At 37.0% G+C, this 21,255-nt stretch overlaps 1 long non-coding RNA gene across 1 annotated transcript; it reads right to left on the reverse strand.

The window, feature by feature from the left end:
* Nucleotides 1-269: 269 nt before the first annotated feature.
* Nucleotides 270-20,946, reverse strand: LOC137752240 (uncharacterized). The gene is made up of 4 exons (XR_011071100.1): nt 20,812-20,946; nt 14,107-14,187; nt 6,510-6,673; nt 270-506 (listed from the first exon to the last, which is right to left on the reverse strand). It is a non-coding gene; the product is annotated as an uncharacterized lncRNA (long non-coding RNA).
* Between the last annotated feature and the right edge of the window lie 309 nt (nt 20,947-21,255).

Here is a 21,255-nt window from a genome sequence, read left to right on the forward strand (position 1 = left end):
CAGATCTCTTCTCAAATATAGAATCTTCCACAGAGGTGCCCTCCCTGGCCACCCTTTCTGGAGTAGCACCCACCTTCCACCTTTTTCTATGCCCTTATTACTTTCTACTGTTACCCAGTCCAAGCTCTGCTCGCAGCACGACAGGCCAATAAATCAGGAGACGAGGTATTGAGGTAAGGAATAGGGCTTTATTCGGAAAGCCGGCAGACTGAGACGATGGCAGACTAATGTCTCCAAAAAACCAACTTACTGGGGTTTGGATGCCAGTTTCTTTTATAGAACAGAGAGGGGGAGGAGGTGGGGAAGTAAAGTAAAAAGGCCATAAGTCTTGCAAATATCTCCTGGAATGGCCATCCTGGGGGAGGGGATGTGTTAATTTCTTCTTTCTTGCAGCCATTCACAGGTGAACAGGGTCAGGATACTTCCCTGAACAAAGGCCCTTTGGTTTCACATTCAGGCAGAGGGGCAGTGTTCCCTGAGGCAGGCCATTATGTACAGACAGTATCCTTTTAGTGAACAAAAGCAACGGGAAGCAAAGGTTAAAGAAAAAGAAACAGATCCAACATGGAGTCAGGATTGGCTCTTCCCTGTTACACTATGACATTTATTACTTTTTCTTAATCAGCCGGTTCCAAATTCATCTCATGGTTTCCACTTTTGTCCCCTTACTAACATTGTCCTCCAAGCTTCCAGGTTGAGCTCCCACTAACTAAAGAACAAACGCCAAAACTCTTGCTGTGGTCTTTACTCAGCTGACTCCTTATCATGGTTTTAATTTGTCAGTCTCTCAGAGATGTCTTCTCTAAGTCTTCGCAGAGACTAGTGTCCCTAAGACACCAGTCTATATGTTTGCCCCACGTTACTCTGTAACTTCACCCTATTTTATTTTCATTATAGCTCAAATCATAATCCAAAGACCTAATATTTTGTTTTGTTTCATTATTTAATTTTATATTTTTTAGCCGTCCCAGGGGAATATAAGCCTTGCTTGTCTCATTCAGCGCTGCAAGTCCAATGCCTAGTATAGCGTCTGGCCTATAATAGTTGTTTAATAAATATCTGTTAAATGAATGAATTGACCATGATTCAGTAAAGCAGGTAGAGCACGTCCTTTAAAAGTGGTTCAGGAACACTCTAAGACTCAACCACAAGGGTAGAAAACAAAGCAGAGAAATGGCATATTGCATGTTTCTTTTTTTTTTTTTCCACGTGGAAAATATGGGAGGGTATTAAGACACTAAACTCTGTCAGAGACTTATGCTTTAATACCATCACATTAAAAACTGTAAGAAGTGACTACATTCAAAGATTACCCTATATATAGGTTTTCCATTTAAATGTAGTAATTAGCCTTGTGTGAGACTAATAACCCCATTTTACAGAAAAGGAAACTAAGGCTTAGAGAAAATTTGCCAAGTACACAAAACCAATTGCAGAGCTGAGAACTGATTCAAACTCTTCTAAAAGCTCTATTCTTTCCATTACACCGTACACCAACCAGATTTTGATTCCCGTAGCCGTGGGGAAGGCAAGATGGCTTTGGACCACAGCTTCCTCATTAAGAATGAAAACTAACCTTGTTTTACAGGGTGGTTCAAACTTAATCAAGATAATGTGCCTGCAGTTTACAGTTTATGTTTCCCTATCCTGCAGACACGATGGATACATGTCTTTGAAATCCATAAGATACCAGATAGAAAATAATGATTACTTTAAAAATAATCAGTATAATTTAATACAAAAGGTCCTCTATCATCATCTAACTTGAAACTGTAATTGAATTGATTGTAAAATCTAGGATAAATGCAGATGCAACAAAACATCTTGGGAATGATGGAAAGGCTGGTTTTTGTTTTATGAACCTGCCTGTGGTATATGCACACAAAGGCCTTTTAGCCTTGCAGAGGCCATTGGGCGTCTTACAACTGCCATTCTGGCCCAGCGTTCTGGGGTTGAATGAGAAGCACTAAATTTGGAGAGCTTTTTGGATGCCTTTGAAATATTTCTGGCTTAGGAATGTTTAAAATCCTTTTATAACATTCTTAATAAGTTTAGTGGATATTATGATACTCCATAAAAGATACTCGACTCTGCTGATAGCAATGGAGTATGTACCCTAGAATTTCACTTCATTCCTTGTGAAGATGTATGCAAAAATATATTCTGCCAGCACAAGGAAAACCGATCTTCCTTAATAATTTTAACATAAAGCCTTTAACTATAAAAGTGACAAAATTATATCCACCATTTTTTTTTAATTTTATTTATTTATTTATTTTTAACATCTTTATAGGAGTATAATTGCTTTACAATGTTGTGTTACTTTCTGTTACTTTCTGTATAGCAAAGTGAATCTGCCATACGTATACATATATCCCCATATCCCTTCCCTCTTGAGCCTCCCTCCCACCCTCCCTATCCCACCCCTCTAGGTGGACACAAAGCACCGAGCTGATCTCCCTGTGCTATGCAGCTGCTTCCCACTAGCTATCTGTTTTACATTTGATAGTGTATATATGTGCATACCACTCTCTCACTTCATCTCAGCTTACCCTTCCCCCTCCCTGTGTCCTCAAGTCCATTCTCTACGTCTGTGTCTTTATTCCTGTCCTGCCCCTAGGTTCTTCAGAACCTTTTTTTTTTTTTTTAGATTCCATATATATGTGTTAGCATATGGTATTTGTTTTTCTCTTTCTGACTTACTTCCCTCTGTATGACAGACTCTAGGTCCATCCAGCTCACTACAAATAACTCAATTTCGTTTCTTTGTATGGCTGAGTAATATTCCACTGTATATATGTGCCACATCTTCTTTATCCATTCATCTGTCGAAGGACACTTAGGTTGCTTCCATGTCCTGGCTATTGTAAATATTGCTGCAATGAAGGTTGTGGTACATGACTCTTTTTGAATTATGGTTTTCTCAGGGTATATGCCCAGTAGTGGGATTGCTGGGTCGTATGGTAGTTCTATTTTTAATTTTTTAAGGAACCTCCATACTGTTCTCCACAGTGGCTGTATCAATTTACATTCCCACCAACAGTGCAAGAACACTCAGTATGTGCCAGAGATTTTACGTACACTATTGTCAATATCCCACCAACCATGCAAGATAGATATTATTAAATATTAAATGATTTGCTTGAGGCCAGATAGCTAGCAAAATTGGAGAACCTTGATTTTAATCCAGTCCTCTCTGATTACAAAGTCCTGTTTTTTTTCTCCCATTCCACGCTATCTCATTCATCCTTTCATTCACTGCACAAGAATTAATTTAAATCCTATTATATAGGAGGCACTGTTTGAGCTATTGAATAAAACAAAGTCACTTCTTACAGGGCTGATAGTTTAGTTGGACAGAAAGGAAATAAACCAATATATAACATAACATAGTATAATATTAGGTATGTCGATATACCTGCTATAAAATAAAAACAAAACAGGGTAACGAGCTAGGAAAGAGTGTTTGGTAATCAGATCAGAGAAGTGTCCTGAGGACGGACTGTTGAAGATTTTTTGGGCCATGAGAAGGGCTCTTGATTTATATATCATAAGTTCCCTTTAAAGAATAGGAATCATTTAACCACAGAATCTAGGTATACACGTACAGACAACTCCAATAACATATTCTGCTTTTTCCAGAATTAATTAAATCATTACATATTCTTTTGGAAAAGTTTACGCAGAACTTTGTATCTATCAGCCACGGATTTGGTGCTGGGGCTAAAACAATGAATAAGACATATTTCCTTCCCTCAAGAGGAAGGCAGAAACGTAAACAGAGAAATTCACTCACAAATTTCATTCAAAATCAATGACATTCATTCAACAACATTTAATGAGATCCTATTATGCCCTAATCCAACCGCTGGTGTGAGACATTGAAAATACATGAGGAGGTATGACCTCCAGAGAAGGGAGTCTGGAGAGAAGCTACAGAGCTGTCTCCAGAGAAGACAGAGAAGCTGTCTCCAGAGATACGATGCTGTCTTAAAGGAGGAGTACGAGTTTACCACACAAAGCCTGGAAGGATGGTCTAAGTAGAGAAGCTGGCAAAGAGGCAAGCAGGGAATTGGTATGTTTCAGAGGAACAGTGACAAGACCCAGCTGCTGGGACGCAGAGTGCAAGAAGGGCCCTGGCTGGAGATAAAGTAGTGGGTAGGGCTCAACTCTGAAAAATAGGGTATTGAACGTATGCATTCAGTCAGTGGACCGCGATGCGGCACACTTTTAGTCTCCTTCCGCCATATTTTCATGGAGAACTTCCACACCCACTTCGCACACCCCTTTCGCACTCTGGAAGAGGAAGAGTAGGTTGGAAAATGAGTGTGGGGAGGGACTGAACATGCGCAGTTCAAACACACTGCCCTTCCACAGGGACGCTCACGGGAGCTTGTGTCTGTCCCTACTGGAGGTGACTGAACTGGAGGGGGAAACCTGTCTAATTCAGGGGTGAAGTATTAGAAAGACCCTTCGCCATGGATCTAAAGTCAACATCCCCCAATCGGCTTTATCACGAATAAAGCTGATATGTCTATGCCCTGCAGTCTGTCAGACTTCTGCATTTTCTCTCTCAATTGTTTTCTGATTTGGAAGAAGAATGAATTTACTTATTGGTTTTCTCAAAACTACAACACATCTGTGGAATGCAAAATAATAGTCCTCAAAGATGTCTCCATCCTCATCCTCTGAACCTGAATATGTTACCTTATGTGGCAAAGGGGACTATGCAGATGTGATTAAGGTTAAGGACCTGGAGATGGGGAGATTATCCTAGATTATCCTAGATTATGCCAATCTAATCACATGAGTCCTTAAAAGCTGAGTCTTTCCAGCTGGGTCAGAGAGAGATGCGACGATGGAAGAAGGGTCAGAGAGATGAGATGCAGCCTGAGAGGGATTTGACCAGACATTGCTGGCTTTGAAGATGGAGGATGGAAGCCACAAACCAAAGAATGTGGGCAGCTTCTAGATGCTGAGAATAAACTCCCTGCCAACAGCCAGCAAGGAAATGAGACTTTGGTCCTCCAACTACAGGGCACTGAATTTTGCCAACAACCCAGATGAGCAGGAAATCAATTCTCCCTTAGAGTCTAAAGGAAGAAACAGAGCCTAGCTAACACCTTGATTTTAGTCCAGTGAGACCCGTGTCAGACTTCTGACCTATAAAACTGTGAGGTAATCAATCATTTGCATTATTTTAATCCATTCAGTTTGTGGTAATTTGTTATGGCAACCACAGAAAACTAATACAATGTCACAAGTTGCCAGTGGAGGGTTTTTTTTTTAATTTTTTGCTTGTTTGTTTGTTATTTTTAAATTGAGATATAATAGGCATGTAACATTGTGTACGTTCGAAGTGTACAGTGTGTTGGCTTGATACATTTATATTTTGTGATACGGTTACTACAGAGGCATTAGCTAATGCCTTTATCACATAGTTGTCATTTCTTGTTTGTGCTGAGAACAATTAAGCTCTAGTCTCTTAAGGAACCAATGGAGGTTTTAACACAGAGTGATGACATGCTCAGATGGAGATGGCAATTCCAATGGCCAGTGGAGTCTGAGTTTGAAAACATTCATGCAAGTCGGCAGCATTTGGTGATGGGATGCAGGTGAAGGAGAAGGGGTATTTCAGCTTGGGAATGGGTGGATGGCCACATCATTAACCAAGACTGAAACTCCAGGAAGAGAAACAAGTTTGCATGAAATTGTATTCAAATCATGAACTCAGTATTGATATATTAAGGTTGAGGTATTAAAGGCCTCTGGGACATTCAGGAAAACAAATTTACAAGTCTTTGGAAATGAGTACCTAAAGGAAAGCAGAGACCATAAATGCATTGGAAGTAGATAAGACAATGCAAAGAGAAACATAACTATAGATCTAGTCATGATTTGGGTCATGAAAAAATACTTTAAACAACTTACGTATACTTTTTTTCACCACTAAACCAATCGTCTACAACTTTACATAATGAAAATATGGCCAAAGACAACTTTGGAAATACATAAATGACTTTCTAGGGTTCACTCAAGAAACCTGTTCAGTTTCATGCCATATCTTAGACATGGCCTGACATTTTTATTTTTTTAATCAACATTGTATTTTTAGACCTTCAAATCATCTGTAAGAAGTTTAAAACTTTTCACAGAATTCCATTGATAACCTCACCATGTGCCACTCCCAGAATCACACATCTGACACTGTTTTTGAATCACGTAAGCGTTTTATAAGATAATTGTTCACATGACATGATTACCCTATTTCAGTTTTTCCCTTATGCACTCATACCAAGGAAAATGTTAGTAATTCCTCTGTGGCTTAAAGGGTATTGTCCACAAAACTGCAGTTGAAGCCTCACCTACCATGTTAAATTCCATTGTTCTTAGAAAGTGTCTTTAGATAACATCTTTTTTCTAAACTTAAAGTTGAAAATTATTTTCATTTGCTCTCTGTGAGGCCTAACTTAGCTTTGTATAGCCAAAAACATCAACATAAGTCTTACCTCTGAGTTTCACTGTAAGGAGTTGTACTGAGGGCAAAATGATGAGGAGGTCTCAGGCAGAGACAGCACTTCTGATTGGTCAGATCATTTCCTTTGCGTAGTTGAATTTGGAGAGATGACCCAAGACACAAGACTTCTTAAAAACAGGTGAAATTTTTTACTTTCTTTTAAAAATTGAGGTATAAAAAAAGAGAAAAAAAAAAATTGAGGTATAACTGACATAACATTAGTTGCAGATGTACAACATTCAATATTTGTATGTATTGCAAAATGATCACTACAATAAATCTAGGTAACAACCATTACCATACATAGTTTAGAAAATTTTTTTCTTATGATGAGAACTTTTTGGGTCTACTCTCTTAACTTTCAATAATACAATATAGTATTATTAACTCTAGTCCCCATGCTGTACATTACATCCCCAGGACTTATTCATTTTACAGCTGGAAATTTGTACCTTCACTCACCTCTCCCACTTCCACCCCCTGAAAAACAGATGAAATTTTGAAAAGTTTAAAAAAATTTTTATTTTGAAATAATTATAAACTCCAGAAAGTGGCAAAAATAGTATAGAGAGGTCCTCTGTACCCATCACTTAGCTTTTCCTAATGGTAGTATTTTACATAACTATAGCACATTTTTCAAAACTAGGAAATTGACATTGACACAATACAATTAACTAGACCACAGTCATTACTCAGGTTTTAGAGGTTTTAGTATGTGTTTTTTTTTTCTTTTTGGCATATGTGTGAATGTAATTCTATGAAATTTTATTACATGTTGGTCATATGAGCTCCACCACAATCAAGATACAGAACTCACCACAAAGGGCTCCCTTGTGGTACCCTTTGTAGTTTCACCAACACATGGCAACCATTGATCTGTTCTCCATTCCTATAGTTTTATCATTTCAAGAATGTTATATAAATGAAATCACACAGTATGCAACATTTTGGTGTTGGCTTTTAAAAAATTTAACATAATTTTCTTGAGATTAATTTGTGTTTCTGCATATAAAAATAGTTTGTTCCTTTTTATTGCTGAGTAGTATTCCCTGGGATGGATTATCACAGGTTTATCCTTCACCCACTGAAGGACATATGGGTTGGTTCCAGTTTTAGGCTAGGACAATTAAAATTGCTGTAGACATTATCTATAGGTTTTTTGCATGAACATACATTTTCATTTCTCTAGAATATAAGTACAAGAGTCTGATTGTTGGGTCATATGGTAAGTATATGTTTAATTTTAAAAGAAACTGCCAAACTTCTAGAGTGGCTGTACCATTTTACATTCCCACCAGCAATTTATGAGATCCAGTTTCTCCGTATCCCTGCCAGCATCTGGTAATGTCAGTATTTTTATTTTAGCTATTCTAATAGGTGTGTAGTAAAAAACAGATGGATTGTTAATGGTATTTTTGAAACTATTAGACACTTGAATGAGCTCTCCAAAGTGAACACAATTTCCTACTCCCATACATGAACACGGTGTTTTTTAGGTAAGAGGTAAAAGGACAGGAGGTTAGATATTAGCTCTCCATATCTGCAAGTGAAAATGAACACAAAAGCATGAAAATTTAAGACCATCGATAACCACAAAGCCCTGTTATTTGTAACAAACTCCCTTTTGGAATCTTTGTGGACAGTTTCATGGGAGAGCAGAATGGAAGTCATGGTTTGCTGTCTACCTTGATGATCTGATTCTCAATGTTTAAATGATAAGCAGTCTTTGGAAGCCTTTCCAAAGAGTTCCACATGTTTGCATTAGAGAACAATAAGATCTAGGGAGTCTTCTTGGTGTAACTCAGTGTTACTTTATTTACCAACAAAATAAAAATAGCTATTGGAAAATACATTCAAATACTATCAATCTTCTCTATTAAGGGAAGTTTAACTAGATTAATGCACTAAAAGTCAAAGGTTATAAATTTTTAGGTATTATGTCTCTTTTAATCACATATAACTATAAATGTCCTATTTCTTTTTCTTTTATCTACTAAATTACTTAATGAACACTTCAGCTACTTAAAACATTACAGCCTATAGAAATCTTTCCACTTGCAAATGATTACACCAAAATTTCCCAACATCTGTTCTAAGAAGCGGTAGTTCCTTGGAATGTCAAGAAACCAAAGAGTTCCATGACCAAAAAAGGTTAAATAGCTCCTTTACAGCAAATCTCCTCAAAGTCACTATTAAATAGATGAATGGATGTACAATATGACACTCCAAGAGGTCAATGGAGTATTGAGAACTTCCCTGAAACGTATTTGTCCACAGAATCCTTTATTATACTGACCAGCTCAAGGACTACATTAGAAAACCCTCGATGATATTGATTGAAAGTGTGATTAATACATGAATTATTTGTATAACATTTAAATTGTAGTTGGAGAGGAAGCCATCAGAGACGCTCTTATTCATACATGTGTCTTTTTGATATGTCCAACTCCTAAAGAAATCCAGTTCAGATCAGACTGTTCACGTCCTTTATGATTCAATAATTGTTGTTTGGCCTAAATGTTGAGAAATATTGTTTATGAAAGCCACAATAAGAAAATAAATAATGCTACAATATTTTTAGCTATTTTGTTGCAATTTTCAAGACAAGTTAAAGTTCTCTTAGCATTGTGCCTTTGGGAAAAACAAACTCCAAGAAGAGAAAAGGCTAAGAAGCAGAAGCAAAAGAGCCATGTTGATGGAAGTCTGCATAGTCTTTTCACACATAATAATTAAGAGGGTTAATTTAATCACAAAGCTGCACTCAAAATCTCAAACAAGATAGTGCTTTAAGAATAATATTAGATGGGCTTCCCTGGTGGCGCAGTGGTTAAGAATCCGCCTGCCAATGCGCGCACCGCAACGAAGAGTGGCCTCTGCTCACCACAACTAGAGAAAACCCGCGTGCAGCAGTGAAGACCCAACACAGCCAAAAATAAATAAATTAATTAATTAAATAAATTTTTAAAAAAGAATAATATTAGAGATTTTTAAGTTAATATCAGCACACATGTTAAAAATATCAACACAATGCAAAATAGAAGTTTCATTTTATTTTAGAAAGAAGGACAAGGAAATCCGTGCTATTTCTCTACACTCTTGAGTGGAAATCCAGAATTTGCAAGCACTCATTCTGGGGAATCCTAACTCTCCCTAATAAACCATATGGAATTGAACAGGACTGTTGAAGTCCTTGGAGCAGTAGGGATGTTTGTAAGTTAAGATAAAAATACTTGGGTTTAAGAGGTCTAAAAGCATTAACGAGTATATAAATATAAGTTTCTCCTTCTTGGGCAGGTGTTACAATATAGTGGAAAGAGGTTGGACTTTAGATCTATAAAGACTAAAGTTGGGCTGATTTAAACTTACTGTGCCTCAATTTACTCATCTGTAAAATAGGTATAATAACATCTACCCAAGAAGGAGTTTGGAAGATTAAAGTAAAATAAAAGCTATTAACATGGTGCCTAGGAAATAGAAGGTATACAAAAAGTGTTTGTTTCCTTTCTCTTTCTTCATAGTGTGCTAAGAGCATGCTATAAGCAATTACCTGAATAACCATGAAGATTCATGCTTTCTCATTTGATAGAACCACCAGTCATCTGAGTGTCCATAAGTTTGGTTATCTATCCTAAAATGTTGTAACTTAAATGACATTATACTATAGCAGAATTGAAATAAAAATTCAGGTTAGACAATAATCTAGAGGATTCTCATTAAGCAAATGTGCTTCACATCTTTCTTCTAAATCTGTTACCTATTTGGAGAGTTACAAGGTTAGTGCAACTATGGAGCACATAAAACTTGAAGCCACTAATTAGAGTTTTGTGATGTGTTCAAATTACATCCATTTTTGGTTGCAGTTCTTGCTGTGAGGTGAGGAAGGGGAATAGTTTGTGTAATTTGCATATATAGAGAATTGACGCTCAGAGAGAAATGATAACAATGGCTCTATGAAACAACACTAGTCATTTTTAACATTAATTATAGACACAGCACCAGATGCTTTTATGCTAGATTTATGGAGAGAGTAGAAATGATTTGAAAGTGTTTATATGAGCTTACACTCTGCAAATTCCGTTATGGACTATCAATAAATAAATGTAAATGCACTGTTCTTAAGTGAGCCTGACTACTTACCCACTGTCAGTCATGACTTACTTCTGGGTATGGTGAAGGATTAGAAATGATTCTTAACTTACATGGAGCCCAAATACCATGTCACGTCTCAGGATTAGTTTAGGGAAAAGAAGGGAGAAAAATTCAGTACTAGATACTAAGGAATTTATGTTCAGTATTTCGATTAGAAGGGAGAGTGTAAGAAGATACCTTAGAGATAATGATGGAAAAATCAATACGCATCATCTAAGAGAGCCAAGTCTCTCCATCAAAGGCAACATTGTCTTGTACTACCCAAAGCCTTGGGAACTTGCTGGATGTGATATACCAGAAGTCAGCACGGTGGTCGTACACATTCCAGACATTTCCCTTTATAAACCGCCTAAAAGTATAGCTGGAGTGCTTCTATGAGAAACTCTTACAGGCCAAGGAGCCAGTACAAGTCTTGGGAGGTCTGTGTACAGTGACAGGCACTTTGCAAAGAATCCCTTTGAAATTGGCACATAAGCCCCTTTTTCTCCAAATAACACTTAATCACAAATTCAATCTTATTTGGGAATTTTAATTCTTCACATAAATGATTTATCCTTCGTTTTTTAATTTTTCAAATTCCCTCTCATTATTTTTGCTGTTAAAAGAATTGTGCAAATGTACTTTGAATATATATATATATATGGATGCATATAACAAATAATATGCAAATATAATTGAATATATATTTGGAATATATATTTGATAAATATAATTGAACATATATAACGCAAAAAGAATAATGGAGGGATCTACAGATTGGTTTGGAAGTCTCAAGAGATTGTATTGGCTCATTTTAGATTATTTATGCAAATATTCCCAAAGTGCATTTGCTGCCTTGAACAAGGGCTATGCTAAACTGGAGAATTTATCTTTATCTGGATATTGATTATTGCGCACATTAAAAGTCATAATGATAGTCAAGGCTTTTATCTTTTCTCCATAGGAAATTAGAACAAGAGACGTAAGAAACTTTACTTTCTTAAAACAGGCTATGTTTGCCTTTCAGTTATCACTGCTTCTTAGCCATTTAGCCTTGCCTCATCTGTATTTCTCAGTAATAGGAGTATGACCCAAATTTGATAAAAAAGTGATTCGTCAAAGAAAAAATATGTACATGTTTTTCTTTTGCTTTATAAACAGGATTTTGAGAATTAACCAAAGAAAGGTTGCGTTGGGTTAGTGAGAGCCCATTTGCCTCATCCACAGTAGAACCTCCCCTTGGAAGCAGTCCTGGGCCCAAAGTCCAATCTGGGTTTTTATACTGTGGCATCTGGATGTCTACAATGTGAATTTCCCGGGTTTCCCATTTAGCTTTATCTATGAACTATGTCATTTAAGTAGTAAGCTAACTTCCCCCAAGTTTATCACAACCAGCCAGGAAATAAGAAAGTACAGATACTTTCTATTATGTTCTACTTTATTCATCAATATATCTTTGCTTTCACTGCAACAGGACACCTCTCCCATAAAATATGACAGATGTTAATACTGGCATATAAACACATTTGAACTTAATAGTCTTTTATATAAAATAAAATTAGAATCATCCAAAGTTACCAAAGGGCAATAGCTTGCCTTTCTTCAAAGCAATATATATCAATATATACATATACACATATATATAAGCAATATATATATATATATTTATAGAGAGAGACTAGATTAGAAAACATAATTATTCTAGAACACACTAGAAATATTTTAAATATGTCATCTAGTGCTAAATTTCATCAGAGCTGTAATCAGATAGGTCCCATACATTTTCTCAAGAAATATTTTTATTAGTATTTAACTTTACAGATATCAAATAAATAACCTAAAATGCTCTAAAGTAATCATACCTGTTTTCTGAGACATATAGGTAAATGAACACACAATTCTGTGCCAACAAAGAACATTTTACTTTCCATACATACCACCGATCATGACCACCTTTACACATATGGTGCTGAGGAAACGTTTTACTTTGTCCCCAAAGCATCTCACAGGACTTATTTTTTAAGTATTACATTATTTTTTACAGAGGAAAAGGTTTGATCCAGCTTATAGCTCTTTTTCTTTTAATCCTTGGTCTTTTTCTACGTTTGGTTCTTTTAGTGCTTATAACACATTTTTTCTTCTTTTTTAATCTGGGAAAATTTAGCTTTGGTGCACCATCTGTTTCACGGTAAAGTGCTTGTATTCAGCTTCCCAGATGGGTTGAATAAGAGAAAAAGGTTAAATGATTTTACTTGAATTCACACTGTGAGTCATCTGCCCTCAGCCCAGTCATGACAAAGTAAGAGATTTTTCAAGGTTTTTTTTTTTTTTCCTTCATTACTCTAACTCTAAAATCACACAACTTTCAGTGGAGCTTTCTCAAAACAGAACAGAGTGGCAAATATACTCAGCATTGTTGGACAATAATTTGGATTTGAAATTTATACCTTACAACTTTTGAAAATTGAAAAGTAAACGCTTCCTTTTACAAGAAGTTAAAACTTAACTTTTTCAATATCATTGCTTCCTAGCTGGTGTTCCCATCTCTCTTTCCTCTCCTGTCCAGGCCATCTTTTACACTTCTCCCATATTACTTTGTCACAACACCCCTTTTTTTCCTTTTCTCTGCCAATGAGTAGGCAGTTTTTCCTACCAACAGTGCACAGATCACTAGCTTTCCAAAGAGTGCCTGAAACCCATCTTATTCAGTAGTTTTCTACTCTAAAGTTTAAGTGCTTCAACACAGTTCCAGAGTTTGCAGAGCAGAAGAGCTCTCATTATAAGAAAGAGTGCAGATAGCAGAGGATGCTTGTAGGGATAAAAGAATGTGTATTGATTAAATTTATTGCATTTTAATAGTATGAAAAGAGGGTCAAAGTTGATTTATTCAACCTTCAGTAAGTTTCACATGGTGCAGAATTCTAGTCCAAAGACGCTGACAAAATTCAAAAGAAGTAGAGATGATGACTGCCCTTGAGGAATTTGGTCTCTAGTAGGACCCACAATCAAGGTGTCCCCATTTAGGGCAGAAACAGATTATTTCATTAATGAACCAAATTCTGTGACTATCAATTTAGCTAAAATTTGATGGACTGAGTCTTTTTTACTGAGTCTTTTTACTGTTCTTTTTACAATTGATCCAATTATGTATTTCGATGCAGTAAAAATACAGGAAGTTACCCTACCCTTAGTGTTTTGTCCTAGTTTCTTAGTTTACCATAAAGTAATAAGTTCTCTTTGATTGATATGTGGACATATTTTAATACCATATATTTGAAACTATAATGATTTAATACAACTTACCTGCTTCTTAAAGAATTTGAGAAAACCCTTACTTTTAGGATTAAGTTTCAAAAATATAAAGTAACTTTAGCATAGAGGGCTTACAAATGCATCATAAAATAATATATATATAAAACCCAGCATTATGCTTAGCTCATGATTCAGAGACTGTTCATTACCTTCATGAGACATTGAAGTATTATTGACATTGAAGTGTAGTATTGATCCATCCAACGTTTCCACCAATCTAGAAAATCAAACTGAATATTTATGTCATACAAAAGTTATTAATAATAGAAGCAACCTTAAAGAGACTGAACTTTCAGATTTATTTTTGTCTATATGAGGTTTCAGATGTAGCTATATCCTCACTGAGCTTCACCTTTAAGTATAATTAGTTGCTCAATTTTTTTCTTCTCAGATTGATTGTAATCTCTATAGGGAAAAATGATCTCTGCTTATTCAGTACTATCTCTGCAGCCCCTAGAACTAGAATCTGGAATATTGTATTATATTTTGTCAAATTAAACTGTGTTGAAGACCATCTGCTTTCCATTTTAGGAGTTCACAGATTATAGGAGAGGCAATGTTTTTAAAAATAATTTTAATCAAAGTAAATAAGCATTTTCATACAAGTATGACTAGAGTTGTGCAAACAAAACAGAGCTAGGGTTACAGAGGAATTCACTGAGGAGAAGGCATGGGATTTGGGTCTTGATGGATGATTAGGGTCAACCAGGTGGAAGGGTAAGCAAGGTATTCCAGGCTGAAAGGTTGATTTTCAATAAATGGAAATGAGAAAAAGATCTCCTTTATCTTATTATCTTCCCCATCTAGCCAAAGAATTGCAAAATGTTGAATACATTTCTTTCAATCACATACAATTCAGAAAGATGCCAGCATGACCAGATGGATGGTTTTCAGATTCACACTTCTGAAACACATGGTGCTTCTCTGAGGCAATTGTGTACTGTTTCTTTTAAAATAGCAGGAAGCATATGGGAACAGGATTGGATCTGTCAGCTACTATCAAAAGAATGGTGAAGCTTCTAAAATAAATTAAATCTAAACCTATAAAGTAACAAAAATTTTTTATCATATTTTGAAATTCTAAAGTTTTACATTTGTAATACATGGACATTTAAAAAGAAGAAGATCTACTTTTTCATGAAACCCACAATCCCTGCAGCAGCTGCCAAATCCAAGGCAAAAAAAGATAGAGAAAGAGAGAGAGACAAGGTCAGTGTAATGAGAAAGTCTGGAAGAATTTTATTGATCAACCATTAAGTATTTCTACTCCTTAACAGTATTGCAAATTCCTTTTTTGTAAGAAATGTATGTGTAGAACATTTTGTCTATTTCCCTCCAATATCTATTTCTTTTCTTAGCACAAACATACAAACAAACATAAAAGCAATTACAACTTCAAACACACGTACGAAAACATCTGCTTTAGTTTAAGTAACTTAGGAATTATGGTTGTCCATTGCTTTGTGTGAAGGCCTCTCTCCCTGTATCCTGTTGGTACCTTTAAGCAAGTGTAGAGGTGAGTGGTTTTGCACCAATTCTAACCACGATGATTCCATGAATGAGTTTTATAACCAGGTCAAATCTTCCTAATACTAGACTTAAAATTCTACCATACTCTATGTTTTCTATGGCCGTTTATCTTTTCCTAAGTTATTATTATGGGATTTGGGATGATTAAACATCAAGGAGAGTGATTTCATAGGGCTGAACCCAAGGAATTAAAGGAGCTTTAGATAGCACACCTCTATTTTAAGACAGCTTTTTTTTTCAAGGAGGATGACTTTCTTTGCTTTTTATCCACGCAGAGTCCTTGATCCAGATAAAGTAAATGGTTGTCTGGTGGTTTTGAAGTCATCAGCTAGCCTTCACTCATTCAGGAATGTGCATTACTCTTCTCGACTCCCACATGCACAAAGCTTTGCTGTTAAAATCTGTTACATGACCATATAAACTTGTCAATATTAATTATGGAGCGGTGATATAAAAATAACACCATCTGTTATTCTTATTCATTCAGTCATTCCATAAGCATTTATTGACTTCTGGGATAGGTGTTATGGAGCATTCAAAGATGAATTAGATCTATATCATGACTTCATAGAGTTTATAGGCTGCTGGGAGATCAGAGGTATACAAATAGCTATAACACAAGGATAAAGTGATAAGTATAGTAATCACGGTACAAATAAAAGTGTTACGAGAGCTCAGAAGAGCAATAGGTGGCCACAGATGTCTAACATTCATAGACAATCAGCTGATTTTTCTTTTCAGCATATTCTGGAAAATCTTTTGACACAGTCAAAAGGTTTTAGTCAAAGTCAGCCGATGGAATGTGCACAACTAGCCTGAGATTTTACACGTTTACATGATACTAACTTGTCATCATTATCATCATCGTCATCCCATCATCATCCCATCATCCAACTCCTTCCTATACTTTATCATAACTACAGGCAAAACTGAAAGTGATTGAAAGATAGCATGTACTTTCTTTACTATTTTTTAATGGAAATGCCTGCATTTCAAATCCTATCTTTATGTATCTGAAACACCAATAAAAGCTATTTTTAAGATATTTCAATAGTAAATATTTAAATATTTAAAAATTTTTTGATATTGGTTTCAACTTACAGGCACAGTGTCCTCATCATATTTGGTTATTAATGCCATTTGGTTATTAATAGATAAGCTCCATTTATGTTTTCAAATTTCCTACTCTAAATTGCATTAGAAACTGAAAAGCTCAAAAGCTGTCATGCTAAGAAGTTGTGTAGCTCTTAAGTTAGTGTAACTTAAAACTACTGAAGCATGTTCCTTGGTTAATTTCTTTGTACTGGGGCAAACTGAGGTGTTTTCTAAAGCGGTATCGAATAGGAAAGAAGTAGAATTACTGCCAAAGGAACCAAGATGATAGAGAAATGGGCTTTGAGACTGGGTGACAAAGAAAGGAAATGGAAGGATAAAACCTTGAGGTCGATTCCGAAGATGATGAGAAGACCAAAATTTCAGTTAGTGAATAGATTGAGAAGACAGCTCAGAAAAAGGGGGTCTTAGAGTCTCTTCACATGCTGTCTGGTTCAAGCTGCTCCAGCAGGCATAGTAATTTGAAGAAGCTGCAATGTTGAATCTATCTTCCTTTAGTTTCTGAATAAATATATTCCAGAGAGTCCTACCACCGAATATTCATGTAATAAATAATTGTCATCATCCGTGCCATTTCAATTTCACACTCTTCAGCATTTTTCAAGAAATAATAAGTGATCATCAAGTATCAGAGCCAGGCTTAGCCAGCTGTTATTCTCCTACCATGACTTTGTAAAGGTATCACCTCTACTTCCAAATCAAATCATAGTGACCAGTGAATGTGCTACGTCAGAGGCACTTGACAAAAAAATAAAATTAGTATTAGATTGATGAAGACTTTATATCTAAATTCCAACTTTAAGTAAAGCATGCTCCACAGAAAACAATAGCTCCAAGCATAGGCTTTGTTAGTAGAAAAAGGAGCATGTAAACTCCAAATTTCTAGTGGCTATGCCAAAGAAACAGTTCGGCCTTGTGTATTCAATTATAATATACACAAAACACAATATCACAAAGTAAGTACATGCTAATAAATAAGCTTGTTTGCCATAAGTAATGATTTAATTACTTGAGAAATAGGGGAACTCACATTTAATAAATTTACTTTAGCATCAAGGATTTCATTGACCAGAATGTTGACCAGAATGCTATCGCATTCCACAGGTTTAAGCTCCCATCCTAAAACACAAATGGGAAGCCAAGTCTCTTTGCTTCCAAGACTGTTGGCCTCTAGGTAGCAGAGGATAAAAAAATAAAAGAAAATAAATCTTTATATTAATAGCACAGTTAATACTGACTTCTGGAGAGAGGACTGAAGGTCTTTCTCCCTTCCTCACACTTGTGCATCTCAAAGTCACTCATGGGCTTTGGTGGAAAGTCACCAGCCCTGTTCCCTGCTGGTAAGGTTCCTGTGTTGGGAAGAGCCATGGACACGTAGCAGTAGCTCTCTCTCTCTACATGTTTGTCTTTTCTGCGCTTGCAGATGGTAACTCTGTCTCCAGTATAATGTAGTACACTGCATTGAGTGGTAAAGTCTATTGGATTCCCTTTACTGAACTGTGTCTTTCTCGAGGGCCAAGTCTATTTCGCTTTCTCATCCGCAAGATTCCTAGGACAGTGCCTGACATACTGTAATTAACAGGAGAGGGAGGTGCTTGTTAAATTCAACTAAGTTGCTATTAACTGTGTTTTAAGTAGCTGCCAATGTCTTGTGGGAGAATAGTTGGTTCCTCCACCCCTGCCTCCAAAACTCACCGGAGGAGATTACTGAACGTCCCACACAGCTTTGAAGGCTCAGGAAGCTGACTTTGTCTTGTGGGCACACCGCCACATTAATCTAGCCCCAGAAACCAATGAGTAAAATCCAAATGTCAATGTATTACTTTGCACTGAAAAATATGCACTCACCCCTCTCAGCTCACATTCTGACTCGGAGCACTTTTTCATCATATTTAGCCGATAACATGATAGAAAGGTACACAAATTGTCTTTACTAGCAAGACTGGCATTAATAGGAAGAGGCAACACATTACTATAATTTAGGTTTAAACTACATGGTTTCCAGTAACCCAGCTAGTCACTTAGGATTGTTTCCAAGGAGACAGTATCAGTTATGGTTTGAGGAAAAAAATATTTCCAAATTAGAAAGAACTTTTATGGGGATTTAGAATTTACTCATTTGGTCTCTTTTTGCAGGACTTTCTACCTAAATTAATGACATTTGTCTTTTCTTATTTGTTGCTTAATTGAGATTTTGTTCTACTTGAAGAAAAGCCTTCTAATTTTAGTATAATGACCTGGAAAGTAGGCATCATTCCTAACATAATAATGACATATAGGTTTTTATTTCAGGTAAATGAAAAATTATAAGAAGAGTTTTAAGCAGTAAGATAAAAGCCTGGGAGAGGGATATATCTTTGTGGAATGCATTTCTATAATTGCATCTGCTCTGCAGCTTGGATCAAGAACTAAAGCTCATAAACATTTTTAAATTTCCACAAATTAATCATATGAAATATAGAGACATATAATTTTATCACTAATTTAGTCATGTACATATTTAAACAATATCCAACCAAAGCCCTCTACCAAACAAATATGCTCTCAGCAACAATTTTATGATATAGTTATTAGAAGTGCTCCATGCTATCAAAACTCTAGGTCACCTTTGATAAAGAACGTGAAGAGGGGCTTCCCTGGTGGCGCAGTGGTTGAGAATCTGCCTGCCAATGCAGGGAACACGGGTTCGAGCCCTGGTCTGGGAAGATCCCACATGCCGCGGAGCAACTAGGCCCGTGAGCCACAACTACTGAGCCTGCGCGTCTGGAGCCTGTGCTCCGCAACAAGAGAGGCCGCGATAGTGAGAGGCCCGCGCACCGCGATGAAGAGTGGCCCCCACTCGCCGCAACTAGAGAAAGCCCTCGCACGGAAACGAAGACCCAACACAGCCAAAAATAAAAATAAAAATTAATTAATTAAAAAAAAAAAAAAAGAACGTGAAGAGAAGAATTGTTATTCACTGCCCCACCACCTCCTCGTACATCAGTCATTTAAGGATTTAAGGTTAAGGCTTAAAGGTTAAGGCTTAGAAAACAAACAAACCTGTTCTTCACCAGTTTCTAAGACAGAAACCTCATAGAAGTTATCTGAGATAAATGTTATGATCTAAACTGTGTCCCCGCCCCCCAAAATTCATAGGTTGAAACCCTAATCTCCAATGTAACTACATTTAGAGATAGGGCCTTTAGGAAGTAATTAAGGTTAAAGGAGGTCATAAGGGAGAAGCCCTAATCCGATAGGACTGGTGTCCTTGTAAGAAGAGAAAGAGACCCCAGGGATGCTCAAGCCCAGAGAAAAGGCCCCATGAAGACATTGCAGGAAAGTGGCCATTTGCAAGTCAGGAGAAACCTACTCTGCCAGCACTTTTTCTTGGGTTTCCAGCCTCCAGAACTGTGTGAAAATAGATTTCTGTTGTTTAAGCCACTCAGTCTGTACAATTTTGTTATGGGAGCCCTAGAAGACTAATACAATAATGTAGCAGGCGCTTTTTGGAGAGTTTGTTCAGTTCGTGCCTCCCCTTTTGCTAAGAACTATCCCTAAACAGAGTGGATCCCTAAACCTACATATGCACTAAAGGATCTTGGCCTCGTGGTTACAGAGGCTCAGATTTGTGGTGGATTCCCAATACAAGTTGGGGCCAATTATATTTTTTCTTCTGTGAAATTGAGCCTGGGAATCAGAAGTGCTCATCTATCTCTAGTGGGGCTTGGACTTGGGTCTACTAAGGTGGGTTTTGTGTTGTCCCTGTACGTAGACTATCCTGCGTGATCCACCTGCTATGCAGTGGGAACTCCCTTTTTTTTTTTTCAGTGAGTACTTACTAGGTGCTAGATACTGCTAGTTTTGTACATACTAACTCATTTAATTGTTACAACAACCCCTGAGAGATAGGTTTTACAGATGAACAAAATGAGTCACAGAGAAGTTAAATAGGTTGCCTAAGATGAACAGCTGGTAAGTGGTAGAGTGAGTTTTGAGTCAGGCAGCTCGTCTCCAAAGTCCAAGTTCTTACCCACCATCTATACCGCCTCCCTCTTTGAAAAGGAAAGGGGAGGGGGGAAGGGAGGAAGGTGAAAAGGGAGAGGAAAAACTTTCTTGAAGCAATTTTTTTTGTCCGGAAGTTCCTTTTCATTCACAGATTTAGCAGTAAAGCATCCTAGCTCTTTGCAAACAACACTGAAAATCCACCATCGGCAATGACCTAGACCCACCTGAGTCGTGTGTTGTGGCAGTGCTGGCAGGACGCAGCAAGCGAGTGACATGGCAGCCTCGCCTCGTTTCTACCTCACAGCAGCTCTCGGATCCCCCAGATCTCATTCCTGTACAGCCTTTTTTCCTTTGTGCAGTGACCATCAACTCAGACACGACTGGATGAAGGCTAGGAGGGAGGCTGCAATTGGGGTGTGAAGGGAGACAGAAGAAAGGTGTGGCTGGGAATAAAAATGTGAGTCAGCAGAAATCCAGGAAGGAGCATGCCCACACACTTCAGTACTTGGGAATTTGGTAATTGAGATAGTTTCCAGACATATTCCTGGAATGTCCAGAGTCTCACTCAGGTTTATCTGATTAGTCAATCAGTCAAGCTTTGAATGCTGTGTATCTGGAGTGCCTCCCTCCCATTTGAGACCCACAGCTTTTAACTGAGAGTTTGGAAG

Source organism: Eschrichtius robustus, chromosome 18 (assembly GCF_028021215.1).
Source record: "Eschrichtius robustus isolate mEscRob2 chromosome 18, mEscRob2.pri, whole genome shotgun sequence".
Lineage (NCBI taxonomy): Eukaryota > Metazoa > Chordata > Mammalia > Artiodactyla > Eschrichtiidae > Eschrichtius > Eschrichtius robustus.